This window comes from Budorcas taxicolor, chromosome 16 (genome assembly GCF_023091745.1).
Source record: "Budorcas taxicolor isolate Tak-1 chromosome 16, Takin1.1, whole genome shotgun sequence".
Classification (NCBI taxonomy): Eukaryota; Metazoa; Chordata; class Mammalia; order Artiodactyla; family Bovidae; genus Budorcas; species Budorcas taxicolor.
In genome coordinates, this window is record NC_068925.1 from 53188121 (window position 1) to 53194908 (window position 6788).

Here is a 6788-nt window from a genome sequence, read left to right on the forward strand (position 1 = left end):
TTCCGCATCCTCTTTTGTGGAAGCCCACCCAGAAGTCTCTGTCTTTCACCGTTTCAGCTCTCACTGCACTCTCGTTTCCTGCAGAAAAGCCTCCAAGTACTGCGATAGTGGAGGTGATGGTTCTTTGTAGCTACTTCATAAGGCATCCCCCCATCAGCCTCCAACCTGCTCTAACCAAGCTTGTCAAGTACATAATTGTGTCTGCTTGGGTGGAAATTCAATATGACACTGTTGCCTGGGTGACCGTCATCTTTGTTCATGACTCTTTCGGCTCTTTAGACCAGAGTTTTGTGCTGTCCTGGGCACTGTAGGATGTTTAGCTGCCTCCCTGAGACTCTACCCACTGGATGCCAGTAGCTACCCTCTCTCAAGCTGTGACAACCAAAAATGACTCCAGTGTCAAATGTCCCTGCGGGTAGATCAACCCCAGTTAAGAACTGCTGTTTAGAACATTACCTACAAGATTTCCAGCATGTGCTTTTTGCCCTGATATTGATGTCTGATAACAGAGAAATATTATCAGAAAAGCAGTGGCCCAGAAATCAGAAGACCTGGGTTCAAGTCCAGTTCTAACATTTCTTACCTGTGTGACTGTGAACAGATCACAGTTTTCATCTATGTGTAGTTGGAATAATAAATAAGGAGAGGGGTCTTAACTGGTTTCATTCACTACTGTAACTCCAATATCTAGAATGATGCATGGTACATAGTAAGTGTTCAAGAAAATTGTATCTATTGAATGAATCTCTGCCCTGCCTTCCTCCTAGGGCTTCCAATGAAAGTCTGTGCAAAATTCTATGACTAAGGGGCCAGAGAAAACATTGTACCCTGTCCAAACTCAGAACACAGTTGCCCTGGCTGACATTTCCTAAACTAGCTTTAAATTCATTAAGGATCCATAGTAACCCCAAACTGGAGACAATCTAAATGTTCTTCAATAGGGGAATGGTTAAACTGTAGTATATCCATACCATGGAATACCATGCAGCAATCAAAATGAACAAATTCTCAATATATGCAACAATTTGGACAGAGCTGAAGGAATCATGTTGAGTAGAAACAGCCAGTCTCTAAAAGTTACATACTATACGATTTCATTGATATAATATTCTTAAAATAACTAAATTACAGATGAATGTCATTGGCAGGGGATAGGGGAGAGGAGAAGGGGGAGAAGGGCACGACAGAGGATGAGACGGTTGGATGGCATCACCAACTCGATGGACATGAATTTGAGCAAGCTCCAGGAGTTGGTGATGGACAGGGAAGCCTGGCATGCTGCAGTCCATGAGGTCGCAAAGAGTCGGACACGACTGAGCGGCTGAACTAAACTGAGGGGACAGGCTGAGGGAATGGTTGCGTAAAGGAGCTTCTGGTGATGAAAAAGCCTTCTAGATCTTGACTGATCACGTGATCATATTTATTTACACGTGTGATAATACTGTATAGAATCACACACACACAAATACATGTAAAACATGAAATCTGAGTAAGCTCTATGGATTGTACCAATGTCACCTTCCTGACTATGCTATTATACCATAATTATGCAAAAGGTTACCATTGGGGAAAACTGGGTGAAGAACACACAAGATCTTCCTGTACATAAAACAAAACAAAACAAAAAAACACAAAAAACCTTTCTGGGACTTCCCTGGCAGTCCAGTGCCTAAGACTCCAAGCTCCTAATGCAGGGGGCCCAGGATCAATCCCTGGTCAGGGAACTAGATCCCACATGTTGTAACTAAAAATCCCACATGCCACAACTAAAACCCGGAGCAGCTGAATAAATAAATAATTGAATACAAATATTTTAACAATTTTTCCTGTGAATCTAATTACTTTGAAATAAAGATTTTAACCCAAATAATATATAAATAAACTAAATGAATATATAGAGACACAAGGAAGAAAAGAATTCTCAAAAAAAACCCCCAAAACCCACAAACAGCATAGTGTTAGTATTAGTTGGTTAGCAGTGTCCGACTCTCTGCAACCCCATGGGCTGTAGCCCACCAGGCTCCTCTGTCCATTGGATTCTCTAGGCAAAAATACTGGAGGGGGTTGCCATTTCCTCCTCCAGGGGACCCTCCCAAATGTACATAAAGGAAACTTCATTAATGTGCATTAGAGGATACCCCAGGTTAACCTGTTATAGAAAACTGTGTCTTGAGTCTTTAAATTCTATACCAATCTATACTTCTAGTTGGCTGATACAAATCACCAGAGGAGATGAGACTCAGACCGCAAACTGGAGCTGGCAGGAAATGGAATTATTTTTCCATGACTCAGTCTAATTTATTTTACAAGCCCCTGTTCTGCCAGGTGCAGACATGTTCACCTACCCTCTTTGCTGGGGTTGCTTCTGAGAGCCTTGGGTAGCACTGCCCCACTCGCCCCACTCTAGGAGCATATCGGGGGCCAATGCCTTCCACCTAGACTGGCTGCCGGCTGTTGGTCCCTGCAAACCCCCACTGAGCCATTCCTCATCTCAACTCCCACCCCATGCTGGGCCCAGGGAAAACCTGGCAGGGAGACCAGCCCCTACCTGGCATCTTCTGATTCATATGTAGTCCACAGATAGGTTTGATTTGGCCTATATAGTATTTTTTTAAAATTTATTTCCTTGTGTCTATATGAGATGATGGATGTTCCTTAAACTTATTGTGGGCATCTTTTCATGATTATGTAAGTCAAATCATTATGCTGTACACCTCAAACTTATCCATTGCTGAATGTCAATTGTATCTTTTTAAAATTTTTTCTTAAAGTTTTTTGTTTTTTTGATGTGGATCATTTTAAAAATCTTTATTGAAGTTGTTACAATATTGCTTCTGCTTTATGTTTTGGTGTTGTGGCCCCAACTCATGTGGGATCTTAGCTCCCACATTCCTTACATTAGAAGGCAAAGTCTTAGCCCCTGGACAACCAGGGAAGTCCCTGTCAATTGTATCTCAATATAAGTGGAAGGGGGAAAAAAAAGGAAAATAGAAATAGCACATTTTCAAATTTTTTTTTTTTTTACAAAAAAATCAGTTGCCAGTCTTTGACAATTTAGGAGTTTTCACATAAGGATCTAGCTCTCTGGAGCTGAGGGCTCTGAGCACTGGCCCCAATACGGCAACAATCTTGGAACTGTGTCACGGCTGCTCTTTTAGACCAGGCATGTGATTCACTGCAGATTTCCTATTATGCATCCAGTCTGGATTCACTCATTTATAAAAACTGCCGGTCCGTGTAAACACTTGAGATGGTAACCCACATTCTTCCATACTTCTGCCACTTTTGGGTCCCCCGGGACGATTTTTCTCCTGCCCTTTCTAGTGCAGAGAAACATTATGGAACTCAGATATACCTGCCAGATAAAACCTACTATTTTGTCTAAGGTTCTACTGCCCTGCCTGGCTCCACAGGGAAGGAGACACCATGGGACACAGCCCGGGGCCCTTCTTCTCGGTTTGTCTTGCTTGCTTTCAGACTCGCCTTCCTCCTGCTCTGGGAAGCTTTATTTTCATCTTAAGAGGCAGGAAGCCTTGCTAGTCCAGCATTTGGGTTGTCCCCCCTGCCCCTCCCCTCAAGCTGTACTGTTGTCTGCACACACTTGTCCACTGTTTCCCTGACTTCCTAGGCTTTCAAAATTCAAAAGCCAGGACTGTTTTAGCTCTTTATTCGCTTTGTCATCGCTTCCTGCAGACCTATGATAACAGCTGCCTGAATTTTATGGGTGGAGAGGATCTTGAAACAATAAGAAAAACTGGGAGTGAAGAATACCATCCGTTAAAACGTAACCCTTCATCATCTTTGTATATGCCAGGTGCTGTGCTAAACACTTTACATGCATTATCTCATTTCAACCTCAAATTGGAAATAGAGTGTTTGTCCAGAGTCAACAGCTATCAGAGAAGGCAATGTCAACCCACTCCAGTACTCTTGCCTGGAAAATACCATGGATGGAGGAGCCTGGTGGGCTGCTAAGAGTCGACACGACTGAGCGACTTCACTTTCACTTTTCACTTTCATGCATTGGAGAAGGAAATGGCAACCGACTCCAGTGTTCTTGCCTGGAGAATCCCAGGGACGGGGCAGCCTGGTGGGCTGCCGTCTATGGGGTCACACAGAGTCGGACACGACTGAAGCGACTCAGCAGCAGCAGTGGGGGGCAGAGCTGGAACTTGAACCCAGAGCCTATCCTCTTGGCCACTCAGTTCTCACAAAGGTATGGCTTTATTTCACCATCACCTTTCCTGCTTCCTGAACCCCGTGTCCCTGCCCTTCTGCACAGGGTCACCGCCAGTCACAAGCTCACCTGGGCCAAAGTGAAAGGCCATTGGTCGAAGTTTTCCAAGGCCCGTCTATCCCCTAGACGACTGGCAGAATGGCTGTGACTGACAGGAGGCCGTTCTTGACGAGAAGTATATTGACCCTCCTCGCGCCACTTTAACCGCAGTAAGAGTCCAGACAACAGAGGCAGCTCAACTCCCTGGAGAAGAGCAGGGATAAAAATGGAAGGCTGAAACAAGAGACCGAGTCTGAGAGTTGGCAGATCCACTTACAGGGAAGAGTAAATGGTGGCTGAGGTCAGTTTGTAAATCAGCAGCTTGAAAAGCTGGACAAAGCCATTTCTTGGAAAATTCAATTATAATGCAGAGCCTAGAAGGTGCCCTGGGTTTCTGCTCAGCTCTCTGCAGAGCCTCACCCCATGTCCAATGGCTGTCACCTGTCAAAGGGCCCTGAGCCATCCAAGAGCTTGCTAGTCAGTGGGGCTCAGAGGGCAGCTGTTTTCTCTAAGCGCTTGGGCAGGAAGGCATTCATTCCTTCCTCATCTCTGATGCACAGGAGCACCTCATAAACCATCTGTGCCTCCAGCTCTCCACTCAGCCAGAGGCTCTGCTCTGAGGCTTTCTGCAGCCAGTGGGCTGGGGACAATGAGTCCGTGCAGCCCCCGGGGAAAGACAGACGTACCCCATGGCTTTGGATTTTCCCAGAGGTTGCATTCCGCTAGCTTGGCATGTGGACCTGGTTTGGACAGCACCATCAGGCTAACTGGTCCTCTGGCCAGAAAGGGAGAAAGTAGTTTTCTCTACACAATTCAATATAATTCAGAGTTTCAAATTTTGTATGAATTGGGATCATGATCCTTTCCTGTTAGAAATGCACCCATTTCTTTCACCTTATATTGTTGTTTAGTCACTAAATCATGTCTGACTCTTTTGAGACCCTATGGACTGTAGCCCACCAGACTCCTCTGTCCATGGATTTCCCAGCACTTATATTTAGACTCGTGCCTGTGTGAGGTAGTCTAGTTTGGTGCTGGGCACATGGCCCTGTAGTTGAGCTGCCTGAGTTCAAGTCCTGGCTCTACAGTTACTGACTGCAGTTCCTTGGGTGAGTCATCTATCCTTTTGGAGTCTCAATTTCCTCATCTGTAAAATGGGGTCAGTGACAATCCTGACAAGATGACATCTGTGAAATGAAGCAGCAAGTAATGAAAAGTTGCTCTGTACAAAGAGGCCCTTATTGTCATTGGAGAGAAATTCCCAACGTGAATGAAACCATTCTGGGTCAGGAAGTGGGTGAGTCGATGGGGTCTCTGAGGCAGGAGTCACTGGTCCCAGCGGACCTCTGATTTGAGTACCAAATACCTAGTCCTGGTAGATGAATTCAACTGTCCAGTCTTATTTATCCATTTAATTGGCTGTGTTGGGTCTTGGTGTTGGAACTCCAGATCTTTGGGACATTATGCAGGATCTTTTGTTGTGGTGCACAGACTCTAGTTATAGTGGTGGACTCCAGAATATGTGGGCTTCAGTAGTTTGGGTACATGGGCTTAGCTGCCCCCTGGCATGTGGGATCTTAGTTCCCCGGCCAGACACTGAACCTGTGTCCCTTGCATTGCAAGGGGGATTCTTAACTACTGGACAGCAGGGAAGTCCCTCTCAAGGGTCTTGGTTGGTACTGGAGAACCAGCTGTAGGTGCTCTGGAGAATTCACCCAGAGACCCACAAAGTCCAGGAGGAGAGTGCCAGGCTGGCATTTTCTCTCCATCTCATCCAGGATTATGGAATACTGTGTGGGGTGGTGGAGAGGAGGTAAGCCAGCAAAAGATGAAAGAAGGGGGCCATCTCTAAGGCTTTGGCTCTCAGGAAGGAGGGTGAGGGATGGGAAACAGTAGGAGTGTAGTGGGTGAGTGACGCAGCCTAGACCCAGAAGCAGCTGTCTCCTATGCCCTCTTGGCTTCTGGGGACCAGGCTTCTCAGAAGGGGGAAGCAGTGACCAGATATGCTGAGTTCTGAGTCAGTGACCCTATGAGCTGACAAGGGTGGTGGAAATGGCCACCCAGTCTGTGGAAATCCCCTACAGATGGGTGGCCAAGAATCTCCTTGTGCTGGAACCCTCCTTTGTTCCAAGCCTTTTACTTATATTTATTTCTTCTTGGGCTTCCCTGATAGCTCAGTTGGTTAAGAATCTGCCTGCAGTGCAGCAGACTCCAGTTCAATTCCTGGGTTGGGAAGATCTGCTGGAGAAGGGGTAGGCTACCCACTCCAGTGTTCTTGGGCTTTGCTTGTGGCTCAGCTGGTAAAGAATCTGCCTGCAATGCAGAAGACCTGGGTTTGATCCCTGAGATGGGTTGCTTATATTTATTTCTTCTTTTTTTACTGAAGCATAATTTATATTCAGTGGGGATGCAAAACTCTTAAATTTTTAAGTAAAACTCAGAGATTTTATTTAAGTTCATGTCCATGGACCAACAACCCAGATCAAAATCAAGAGCATTTCCAAAACCCAAG